Below are 12,492 nucleotides of genomic sequence, written 5' to 3'. Positions count from 1 at the left end.
CGAGCTCATGTGACTGAAGGACGATCACCAGACCACACCTCACCCGCCTCTGCAGCCTTCACAACGCTGGGGTCTGGCCTCCCAGCATCGCCGTGGGAGGGGGGGTCTCCAGGACCTATGTAGTTACTAGGGGTGCCCATCTGCACCCCCACATCATGTTCCACCGGCCTGGCTTAGCTGTCTTCAGTGCCACCCAATCCTTCACCTGTGCGGGAGAGAAAGCCGAGGCCTCGGTCAGCCACGGGGGAGCGGGGAGGAAGCTGCAGGAAACAGGTGGAGGGAGGCGGCGGCGCTGCGCTCATCCATCAGTGTGAGTCCGCGGCTGACGTGAGGAACGAGGCCCCGGCACAGACACAGAGCGCGAGGAGCTGTGGGGGGGCAGGGGCCCATTTATCACCCGGAGCCTGCGAGCCTCACCGCGGCGCTCTGCAGGGTGAGGGGGCAGTCCATCTGCCAGCATTGTTGGGGGAGACAGCCCACAGGGAGGCTGCACATCAGCTCCGGCCATGCCTTGACTCACCAGGAGCTGACTGCTTCCCTTCGGACAGTCGGACAGTCAGACAGTCGGCACTGGCCACTGGAGGCCTCTGCCTACCCCCTCGGCTCACTGCCCCTCCTCCTCCCAGCCAGAGGAGTTTTCAGCCACATGGATATTTCTAGAGGTTCCTTTAGGGGTGCCACCTGACTTCTCAGCCCATGTACCCCTTTTCTCTGCTCCCTTACTGCTAGAGTATAAACCAGATAAGCCACCTCCCTGGTGGCTCAACAGGTCAGGCCGCAGCCGCTTCAGTGCCAGTTCGACCCCCGTCTCAGAGCTGACCCCCAGGGCACAGTAGACCCCTCCGGTCTCCCCGCTGCTCCCCTCAGCAGTGTACTTCACCGATCTGTCTGTTCTGCTCCCTACTCTGTCTCTGGTGAAGCGTCTCATCGCCACTGTACCCCAGTTCTGTATGCATGAATAAAAAAAAAAAAAAACCAGGCCAGGAGGTGCCACGCTAAAATGCTGTGCACGTGCTACTGTGTGTATTGTTCCTGTCACACCACAACATCAGTGGGCAGCACAACACACCTATGACACACACGGGTGCACACACGGATGTGCAAATCTGATGATCACGTCTGGTAACAAGCTTTCTGTGCTCTGAGGATAAAGACAAAATTCTTCTCCCTAGCATGCAAATTCTCCAGGAAGGTTCCCTGTCGGAGACCAGCTCCAACTATTGAGGTGTCTGGAGGCAGCACAGGCAGGACCCCAAGGTGGGAAGGCGTCTGCGAGCGGAGATTCCTAAGAAAGTAGAGAGGGAGAAAAAGGGGAAAGGGGAGCGAGGAAGACACGGGAGTCCGAGTTGGATACAAGTCTTCCTGCTCATCTTTTTGCAGGTCTTTATTTATACTTTGTAGCAAGATTTAGTTGCAATAATGCCTCAGGTAAGTTAATAAGAAATCGGCATAAACGTTTTAAAGGAAGAGGGGAACAATGCATCCTCTTCCTGCTACTTTATGGCACACTAGGCTGTACATCTTTGTGATAGCTTTCATGTATACGGATGTTTAACTATGACTTTAAAGGATCAGGGTCTGGGAAAGGATGAGCTGTTAGCAAAGGATTTAGGAGTCCTAGGGAAGGAATAAATTGTGTTAGCAGAGTCCTCAGTGATAGTCTAAAGAGAAGCTAATGGCTAACTTAAGGTTAGCAGAGAGTAGCTAGTGTTTGTTTTAAGAAGAGGTTAAATAAGACTAGCAGAGAGTAGTTAGTGATTGTTTTAGGAAAAGAGGAAATTAAGAAGTCACATAGTTATGCATTAAGCAAAACCTGTGTTGATAATGTTAGGAAATTGTCCATGGGTCCTTATGCCCTGGGAGTTATCTAAGATTTGCTTTGTGTCAAGAGACCAAGGAAGTTTTCCAGGAGTCTTGATGCTCCCGGGTCTTATCTCTCCAGGAGCTTGCCTTTTGTCTTCAGTCAAAGGTATTTCCTACCCCGGAGCAGCTCAGCTTGTACTTTGCCCAGGCCAGGTAGCCAATTTAGAACTAAGGCAATCCAGTTACAAACTGATGTTGCTACAATATTTTTTGATACTATGATTATACAAAAAAGGGAGGTCATAACATAAGTTAGCAGTGGAAATTCTGCTTTTTCAGAGCTTTTCCCCGGCTACCCGGAATCTGTCAGACGATAGCTGTTGCATAGCTTGTGTCAGTTCCCCCAGCTGCTGTACATTATTAGTATTATTTTTATCTCCCCCTTGCTCTCTCTTTCTGGTTTCAAACCCCCTGGCTCCTTTCAAAATCCTGAAGTCCACATGCTCTCCCCTGCCACAGGGCCTTTGCATGAGCTGTTTCTGCTGTTAGGAGGCTCTGGGCTTCTTTCACCTTGGTTACAGCCACCTAGTTCTTAGCAGTGAATTTAAGAATTAATTCTTTCCTTTAAAAAATACCTTTATAGAGATATACCCCCAATATCATATAATTCACCCATTTAAGTATAATTCAATGGTTTTTAGCACATTCATGGGCTTGTGCAAACATCACCAAAATCAATAATTTCAGAACATTCTTGTCAGCTCAAAACAAATCTCTTACCCATATAAGTCATTCCATGAGTCCCCTCTTACACCTTTCCTTACAAACCACCCCTTTAACCCCCACAGTATTAGGTAATCTATTTCCTCTCTATGGATTTTCTATTCTAGAAGCTTCATGTAAACAGAATCTGACATTATGTGGCCTTTGGGAATGGGATTATTTAACTTAACACACTTTTCATCCATGCTGTAGCTTGAATCACTACTTATTTTTTATGGCCAAATAATATTCCATTACATGGATATACCACATTTTATTTACCTACTCACCAGGTGATAGACATTTAGGTTGTCTCCACTTGTTGGCTATTATGAATCATGCAGCTTTCAACTTTTATATGTCTATTATATCTATGCCGGGACATGTGTATTCCTTTCTCTTGCATACATACTCATGTATATATATATATATATATATATATATATATATACATGGGATATGTGGCAACTCTATAACCTTTCCAGGAACCATCAGATTGGTTTTGCAAACTGGATGGATCATTTTCCATTTCTTCCAGCAACATAAGGGACTTTTAGTTTCTCTTCATCCTGAACATTTGTTACTATGTGGCTTCTTGGCAATGTGAATTTTTGACTACTGCCATCTCTACAGACCTGCAATAGCTTCCATCCATGGTCTTGATGCCCATGTCCCCATGGCTGATGATGCTGAACACCCTGTCATGGGTTTATTTGTATATTTCCTGTGGAGTGAGGTCTGTTCCGATCTTGTGTCCAATTTTCAGTTGGGTGGAGTTCTTTTCTCTTGAAGTCTGCTGCCTCTACCATCAACATCCCCTCTGAGAGGAGCCCTAGGAAATGGGGCTTTTCCTTTTAGAATGAAGAGCACGTTTCTGTTGTGACAAGTGAGAGTTCAGTCTCAAAAATAATTTAAAATCTGGGGACTTGACAAAATGCCTTGATAAGAGTCTGCAGATCCAGAAGGGGAGATTCAGGCTTCAGGGAATTGTTTTTTTTTTTCTGAAAAACTGCAGCCCAATTAATATTCTGTGAAAGTTGAAAACACACACTCACACCTACACACACGCATCTTGGAAGTGCTGAGTTCTGGGGAATTTTGCTAATTGTGGTTTGCTCCCCAAATTCTCCTTTTCTCTTCATCCCTTCCCTTCTGGTAGTGACTCTAGAGAATAAATAAACTCATTTGTCTGACCTCATTCCCCAGCAAGGGCAGCTTGAAATTCCACAGGGAAATTATGCACCAGCATGCCACTTCTTGCAAGGTGATTCTCTCCGATTCTTTCCCCCCAAGGCTCCCCTCTGACATTAATATCTATTATCTTCCTGGCTGAATTCTTCCCTAAAGGGCATTCAGAAGCCCTCCGTGGATGCTAGTGTCAAGGAAACCTCAGCTACTGTGAAGGCAGAAGGAAAATGTGGTGGTGAGATTCTGGGCTCAGTGCGGGGCTGTCCTGACTTCACAGTGAACAAGTCCCAGTGGCCGGAGGCACACGCCGTGATCAGCTTCTGCTTCTTTGGGAAAGGGGTCTCCATATGGGCAAGGATGCTCAGGGCTCAAGGACCTCTGTGTCTTTGCTGAGAGGCCATCTGTGTTTCGGAAGGAACGAGAGACTCCTTTAAAGAGCATCGCTGGCCCAAATCCCCAAACGAGATACTCAGTGATACCCTTGGATAGTGCGATGTTTGAACAGAGTCGGACACAAAGGAGCTCGAAGGTGAGGGGTAGCTTCTGTTTCTCAGGAATGAGGTTATTTTTTTTTTTAATAAAAAGGAGTAAGAAATCACCCATGCACAGACGTGAGACAAAGGCAGGTCCTGAGACACGTGTCTTGGAATGGCATTGTATTTTCAGGGGTAAAGTTACTTGCAACTTCAAATTATTGTAAGCTGCTCCTGCCGTGGGGATTCCAAGCAAACCCTGCCAACCCCATTTCCTTGACCCAGAGAAGTTGGATCTTGTCTGGTGCATGGTATGAGTTAACGTCTGTAAAAAAACAGCTCATACGTCCCAGCACATGGAGGCAACGGTGTCAAAAATAGGGTTTTTTTAGGTCTTGAGAGTGCAATGGCCATTTCTGGTTTTGTCCAAGACTTTCCCGATTTCACACTGTGACCCAGGAATCCCTCAGTTCTGGGCAGTGAGATAATTGGGACTCTTCTGGGGACTCCGCTCATCGTGGCTTCCCTTGGACCCTCCCAGGTTCTGGGAAGTGACGTGGAATGGAAGCGCAAGGCCCGCTCTGGCCTCCCGCACCCCCCTCCACCCAAGGCTTGCAGAGGGCGCTCACTAAATGGGGCTCAAATCCAACGGTCAGGACATGCTGATTGCTGGCAGGAAGAAAGGGACAAAGGGAGATGTAGCAATCAGGCTTCTAGATGCTTCCAGACTTAGACCAGGTTGCCTCAGGACACATGGGTAGGTTTAGAGGCAGGAAAGCGAGCTGGTGTGGGAGCTGGCATGCTCTGCTGGTATGCCTGCTTCTAGGACCCTTGGCTGGGAAATCTCCCAGGGACCCCAAAGACCACCGCCTCTCACTTCGCTGCCCAGGCTGCAAGCAGCCTTGGCCCTGATTCCCTGCCACTGGCCCCACTGCTGGCTAAGACATGGGTGAGCGACAGATGTCCTTGCTGCCCACCCACCCACCCAGCCCTGGGTTTGGAGACACGGCCACAGCCGGGCAATGTTGGTAAAGAAGATAACCCTTATCTTTAGGCATACATGTTAAAGATTTTAAACTTAGCAATATACAGTGTCTGAGAGTAGCCTCAAAATAATTTGGAGTGGGCCCTGGTATGAGTCGAGATGGAACAAACTAACAATAAATTGATAATTTTCCAAGGTGAGAAATGGCCATATGGAAGTCCACTGTGCTGTTCTTTCTAACTTGGCATATTTTTGACAAAGAATTTAGGTGTGAGAAGTGGAACTGCAGTTATGTTTTTGAAAAGATATCTTCCTTTGAAAAAAACAAAGTGATACATTTAGGGATGAAATGATGTGGTATGTGGGGCTGTCTTTAAAATAATCCAAGATTGGGCCTCTCTGGTGACCTGGGGGTTAAGTCTTAGTGCTATCACCTCTACGTCCTGAGTTCGATCCCCGGCCAGGGAGCTGACCCACATGGCGCAGCAGACCTCTCCTGTCTCCCCACTGCTTTCCCAGCAGTATATTTCAATCTGCTTGTTCTGCTCCCCACTTTGTCTCTGGTGAGACCTCCATCCCCATACCTCTGGCCTACACCCAGTTCTTCTAGACAAAAATAAGTAAAATACAGTAAATTTTTTTTAAATTTTTTAAAAAGTAAAATAAAATAATTCAAGGTTGGGTGTGTTCTGTGGACTTAAAGTTTCTATGGTGAAGCCCAAATCTATTGTGAGGTGTTGAGAGGTGAGACCTTTGTGAGGTGACTCAGCTACAAGGGTGGTGCCCTAATGAATGGGATTAGTGCCTTTACAAAAAGATACAGGAGGGACATGATTTCTTTTTCTATCACAAGAGGGTTTGGCAAGGCAGCCTCCTACAAACCAGGAAGAAGATCCTCACCAAGAGCCAAATCAGCCAGCACCTTGACCTTGGACTTCCCAGTCTCCAGAGCTATGAGGAATAACACTGATTGCTGAAGCCCCTTAAGCTGTGATGATTTGTTATAGCAGCTCAAGCTGACTGAGACTGTGCACAGCTGATACAACACAACTGAGCATACATTGTTCCTTGTTGAAGCTTAGTCATGAGCACAGAGAGGTTGCTTACATTATTTTCTTGACTTTTATATGTTCTAAAATGTTCATCAGAAAGTTAAAACATAAAAAAGAAAAAGAAGATCTACTTTCTAAAACTTATTTTCTAGGTGTTTCCAAATTTGTCATACAAATCAGACAAAGACATTTCAATAAGGAAAATTAAGGGCTAATTTCATTGACGAAGTGTAGAGGCAGACATCCTAAATCAAATTAGGGAAAATGAATCCAACGTGTATACGAAATGATGTGATAAAGGAATGCAAATTTGATTCCACATTAGGAAATCACTAATATATACTGTGGGCTGACTCATGTTTCTTCCACAGATGTTGCAATTCTAACCTGCTCCCTGGGAAGGTCAGGTTATTTAGAAATAAAATAGACTCTGCAAATGATCAGTCTAAGATGAGGTCATTAATCGTAATCCAATACAACTCTGTCCATATGAAAGGACAGAGTTTGTCCATGGGACAAAGAGACAACAGAGAAATGATGGTATGAAAAGTTGGGGAGAAACCCAGGTGCAAGCCAAGGAAAGCCGGGATTTCCAGCATGAAGCAGGTGTCCTCTCCCTGTCCTCAGGTAAAACCAAAGCTGCTCACACCTTGATCTCAGACTTCCAATCTCCAGGACAGGAAGTTTCTGTGGTTTAAATTCATCCAATTCATGGCAATCTGTATGGTAACTCCAGGACAGAAATACAGTGCGATCCATCATATTAATACAGGAGAGGGAAATGCATGATCATTTCAACAGCCATTCAAAAAGCACCTCATAAAATCCAGCTGCTACTGCTGCTGCTGCTGTTGCTAATGATGATGACTCAGCGAACTGGTAAGAGAGGGAATTTCCTTAACTTGATAAATGAATGTCTACCAAAGCCTCACAGCAAACAGTATGTTCAGTAGTAGAACTTTTAAAGCTTCTTATTAAAATCAGGAAGGAAACAAGAATATACCCATTGTTACAACTCCTATTCAGTTTTTTACTGGAAAGCTTCATTGACACATTAAGTTTTTTTTTTTTTAATGGCAGCAAGGAAAAAAAAAAGATGATTGATGAACAAAGCTGTCACTTGTTCACCTACAGTTTTCAACACAGAATATCCAAAGTAACTTAAAGATACATGAGAATGCATAAGAGAATTTAGAAACATCTCTGACTGATTAAAGGCAGTATATTCTATATCAGTAATAGAACACACAATTGAAACAAACCATTGATGTTAGAAGAAGAAGTTCATTAAGTACTAAGGACAAATCTAAGTAAAGGTATGAAAAATTATAAGACTTCATCAAGAGACATTAAAGATGTTTTATTAAAAGATTCCCGATGCTCACATACAGGCACTCAACTGTATAATGATATGAATTACCTTAAGTGCAGGGCCATTCCAATAAAAAAAACCTTCATAGAACTTTCATGGAACTTGATAAGCAGGTCCAAAACTAAACATGGAAGAACTGAATAACCCAATTAGCCAAGACATTCCTTTAAAAAAAAAAAAAAAAGCCCCAACCAAATCTAGAGCAAAAAACAAAGCAGAAAGTGATTTTCACAGAAGTCAACAACACAGACTAGAAGCCCAGAAAGAGCACAGAGACAGAACCCGGGGGTAGGATGGAGGTGACATGACAAATCCACGGGGTGTTTGAAAGATCAATTATTCATGGGGGTAATTAGAAAACTGTTTCCCATCACATCACTGAGAAAAAAATACCGTTTCAAATGGTCCAGCAACTAACACAAAGACAGAATTTCAAAATTTCTAGAAAATCATATAGTAAAAAACATCGGAAATTATGATATAAGATAGAGTTTCATAAACAAGACACAAAACTTAATTATATTAACATGCAAAAGAATAAAAAGACAAGTCACAACCCAGGTGAGGATATATGCCATTTATAACCACCACAAAGGATAATTCTCCAGGATGGGCAGAGAATCAAACTACAAACAACTTAATTAAAAGGCAGGTGAAACACACAAACAAGTATTTCAGAGACAAAAGCAAGGTGACTGATAAGCTTATTAAAGATGCCTTCTGTGCTGGTCAGCAACATGCTCATCAAAATTACAGTATCGTGTGGTACATATATACAATGGAATATTACTCAGCAATCAAAACGATAAACACATGCCTTTTGTAGCAACATAGATGGAGCTGGAAAAGATCATGCTCAGTGAAATAAGCCAGAGAAAAAGAAAAAGAAAAATACCAGATGGTTTCACTCATAGCAGGAGTCTAACGGACCGGGGTGGGGAGAAATATAATAATAATGAACAACTATATACCAGAGACATTTTACAGGGGTGAAGTGGGAAATGAGCTAAAAAATAGGGTGTGGGAAGTGCACTGGGTGATTTGGTGATGGGAAGCCTACGGGGATTACAACTGATGGAAAAATGTACAAAATGATATAAAAATAAACTACTATATCATTTAAAAAAAAATGACAGTATTGGCCCTCCCTGGTGGCGCAGCGGGTTAAAGCACTGCACTGAGAAGCTAAAGCCACTTCCGCATGAGTTCGATCCCCGCCTGCCCCGGAGGTGACCACATGGCGTGGCAGACCTCTCCTGACCCGCCCGCTGCTCCCCTCAGCAGTGTACTTCATCGATCTGCCTGTTCTGCTTCCCGCTCTGTCTCTGGTGAATCCTCTCACCCTCCGTATCTCTGGCCTGTACCCCAGTTCTGTATGAATAAATAAATAAATCTTTAAAAAAAAATGACAGTATTGATTCATGACTCTCATAACATTTCATAGTTTGACCAAAATCAAAAGTTGCAAACTCCAGTCACAGGTACATCAGGGCAGTGATCCTTTACCCTCAGGGAGCAGGTGGGCTTTGGGAAGGAGAGGATTCCAGGGTTATGTACGCCTATCACCATGAACAAGTCAAGGTTTTTTGTTTGTTTGTTTGTTTTTTGTTTTTAATTTATTTGTGCATACAGAACTGGGCCAGAGGCTCAGGGGCGGTGAGAGGCTTCACCAGAGACAGAGTGGGGAACACAACAGGCATATCGACGAAGCACACTGCTGAGGGGAGCAGCGGGCAGGTCAGGAGAGGTCTGCCACGCCATGTGGTCACCTCCCAGGCAGGCGGGAATCGAACTCATACAGAAGCGGCTCTAGATTCTCAGTGTTGTGCTTTAACCTGCTGCACCACCAGGGAGGGCCACAAGTCGGGGTTTAATGCCCTAGAGAGTGATTTGCTGCGAGTGTTCCTGCTACTTGTTGGAAGGGTCGAGAGACAGACTCTTGTGCCCAGGGCCCAAGACGGAGTTGATCTGGGCTGGAGTCAATTTTGTATCTATGGCTCCTGAAACAGTGCCTGGAGCTACATGGAGGCATCCAGCCTCCTCCTCCTGCTGCCACCTGCCACACCCAGGACCCAGGACGCTGGGCAGGGTCAGCCCCTACCCCATGATTAGGAACCTGGTTCAGAAGAGTGTCCTGCCGCCCATGCCTCTCTCCCTCCCTCCTTCCTTCCTTCCTCTCTTCTTCCCTCTCCTTTTTCCCGCCTTTTCTTCCTTCCTTTCTGAGATATAATTAAGATTCCACAAAATTCATGCTTTCAACATGTATAGTTCAGCTGTATTTACACACTTGTAAAAATTACCAATAATTCCAGAACATTTCTGTTTCCTCCCAAAGAACCCCATCTGCAGTCATTCCCCACCCCCTCCCACCCGCCTTGGCAACCTTCCAGCACTTTCATTGCTGTGGATGCGCCTGCTCTGGGCACTGCCTGTCAGTGGTGCCACACAACACCTGTTCTTCCGTGTGGCTTCTTTCACTCAGCACAGTGCTATCAAGGTTCATTTGTGTTTCTTGTGCTTCATCCCTTCATCCAAGTGACAGTGTTGGGTTCCTTTTCTTGGCTGAATAATAATCCAGTGTTGGACACACCATAACTGGTTTTATATTCACCAGCTGGTGGATATCATGCTGTGTCCACTTTGGGGTGATGATGACTCATGCTTCTGTGGACATGCTGTACCCGTTCATGCATGGAGATGCACTCTTTATGCCCGGTATATCTAGGAGCGGAATTGCTGGGTCACTCAAGGTTTAAGCTTTGGAAGAAAGGTTGGGCTTTTGAAAAGCAGATGCATCATTTTCTATTCCCGTTCACAAAGGTCTGAGGACTCTGCTTACCTATCCAACACTTGTTATTGTCTGTTTGATTTTAGCCATCCTCATGGGTTCACGTCAAGTGGTATTTCATTATGGTTTTGATTTGCAATCCCTGCCATTGTTTCTTATCACCCAGATACATGAAAGAGGGCATAGGGAGGCTGGTACAAGCTTGTCACTGAGGCAGTCAGAGCAAGAGGGAGGATGGTTTGGGCCTTGAAGGCCTTCCCTGTCTGTGGGAATAGGTCTAACTGAGGAACCCTCTTTTGTCTCTAGAAACCCAGCTAAAACCAAGTCTTGTTTGTTTGTTTGTTATAACTTTCAACCTGTCTGTTAGAAGGATGGCTGAACAACAGTTTAGACAGTCAAGTCTAAGAACCCACCATCGGGTGAAAAAAGCCTATTTACCTGTTTACAAATATCCATTTGTAGGTTCATTTTGACATGAAAAAAAAATGTAAGAGGCACATCCATGGGGCTGCTCTTTGCACAGGTGTATTGTTCAATGTTCAAACACGCTCACGTGCAAAAATGGCAAAACATTAGGAGAAACCGAAGTATCTGTTGAGTCTGGACTGTATAAACAAACTGTCATACACTCAACGATGAACACTGCACCGCTGTGAAATGACTTATTAACACATATATGAATATGTATGAGCCTCAAAGACATCATGAAGAGAAAAATATCAAGGAGCGAAAGAATACATAAAGTATGATTTCATGAGATAAAGGTCAAAGTCAGCTAGAAGTAAATAACGTGCTATTTAGGACCCTGCGTGGAGGGTTTACTAAGCAGTGGTCTTCTGTGCGCATCAGAATCACCTGCAGGGCCTTTTATGTTTTTACAACCCAGAGTCCTGGGTTTCTCTCAGAAATTTCTGACTCAGCGGAGCCTGAGGTTGTGTTCACAGCAAATTTAGCGGGGTAGGGGGGGTGGGCTGGGTCAGGGGTAGGGACAGGGGTAAAGTTAAGGATAGGGGTAAGGGTTAGAGCTAGGTGTAGGGGAGGGCCAGGGGCAGAAGTAGGGGCAGAGCTGGGAGGTGGGTAGGGCTGGGGTAAGGGGGTGGGGCCAGGGTAGGGGAGGTGGCTGGGGAAAGGTAGGACAAGGCAAGGAGCAGGGAGAGGTGACACTGGCTGTGGCCAGGACAACACGCTGCAATCATGGCTCTGCAGAAAGCTCTGGGCATGATGAATACCAAACGCTGGGCTGAGGGTACCTGGAGGGGGAGGGAGATGAAATTAGGGAAGAGCATGGGGGACACTTCAAAGATACTGGCTGTGACATACTAAACTGGACAGTCGGTGCCTTGCTGGGTGGCCTGGGTGGCTTTTAAAGACATTTCTGAGTATTTATGTATGCATTATAGTCGCGCTTTTGTAAATAAGATCTATTTACTAATTTAAACACATTCACAATACAAACAAGAAAAAAAGTGGCCTCCTCCAACTAGTGAACTGCAGGCTAACCTTTCTCTGTTGAGTCGTATTTTTAAGTAAAAAATGAATCATCACTCTCAGTTGGGCTAGCCTTAAAATGATCAAATGCAGAGTTATAAAAAGAACATTTATTTAGTGCCATCTAGATACCAGAACACCTCACCAAACACTGCTGTGTGTATATGCATATGTATACATACACACATATACGATATATATGCAGACATATATTATTTATCTGTGTGTGTGTGTGTGTGTGTGTGTCATCCTGTTTCACAGGGAGGAAACTTGTCATCCTGTTTCACAGGGAGGAAACTGAAGAGTCAAGAGACTTGTCACTGGCAAACACAACACCCTACTTATTCCCAATGGAACCAGAGCCCCCATTCTAACAGGAGCTGAGAACGTCCTTTCAATGACCACCTGGGTGACCATCTGCATCAAAATTGTGCAGTGTTTTATAAATCAGATTTCCAAACCACTGGTCAGTCCACCATGTAGACTTGGGGGATGGCCCTTGGGAGTTTTCTTAAGCTCCTTGGGAGATGTTTCTGTGCCAGTGAGGTTAGAGTCACAGCCAGCATTGTGCCAGATGTTCA

The sequence above is a fragment of the Condylura cristata genome, unplaced genomic scaffold (assembly GCF_000260355.1).
Source record: "Condylura cristata isolate star-nosed mole 26May11 unplaced genomic scaffold, ConCri1.0 scaffold00008, whole genome shotgun sequence".
In the NCBI taxonomy this organism is placed as follows: Eukaryota; Metazoa; Chordata; class Mammalia; order Eulipotyphla; family Talpidae; genus Condylura; species Condylura cristata.
This window is presented reverse-complemented; position numbering follows the sequence as displayed.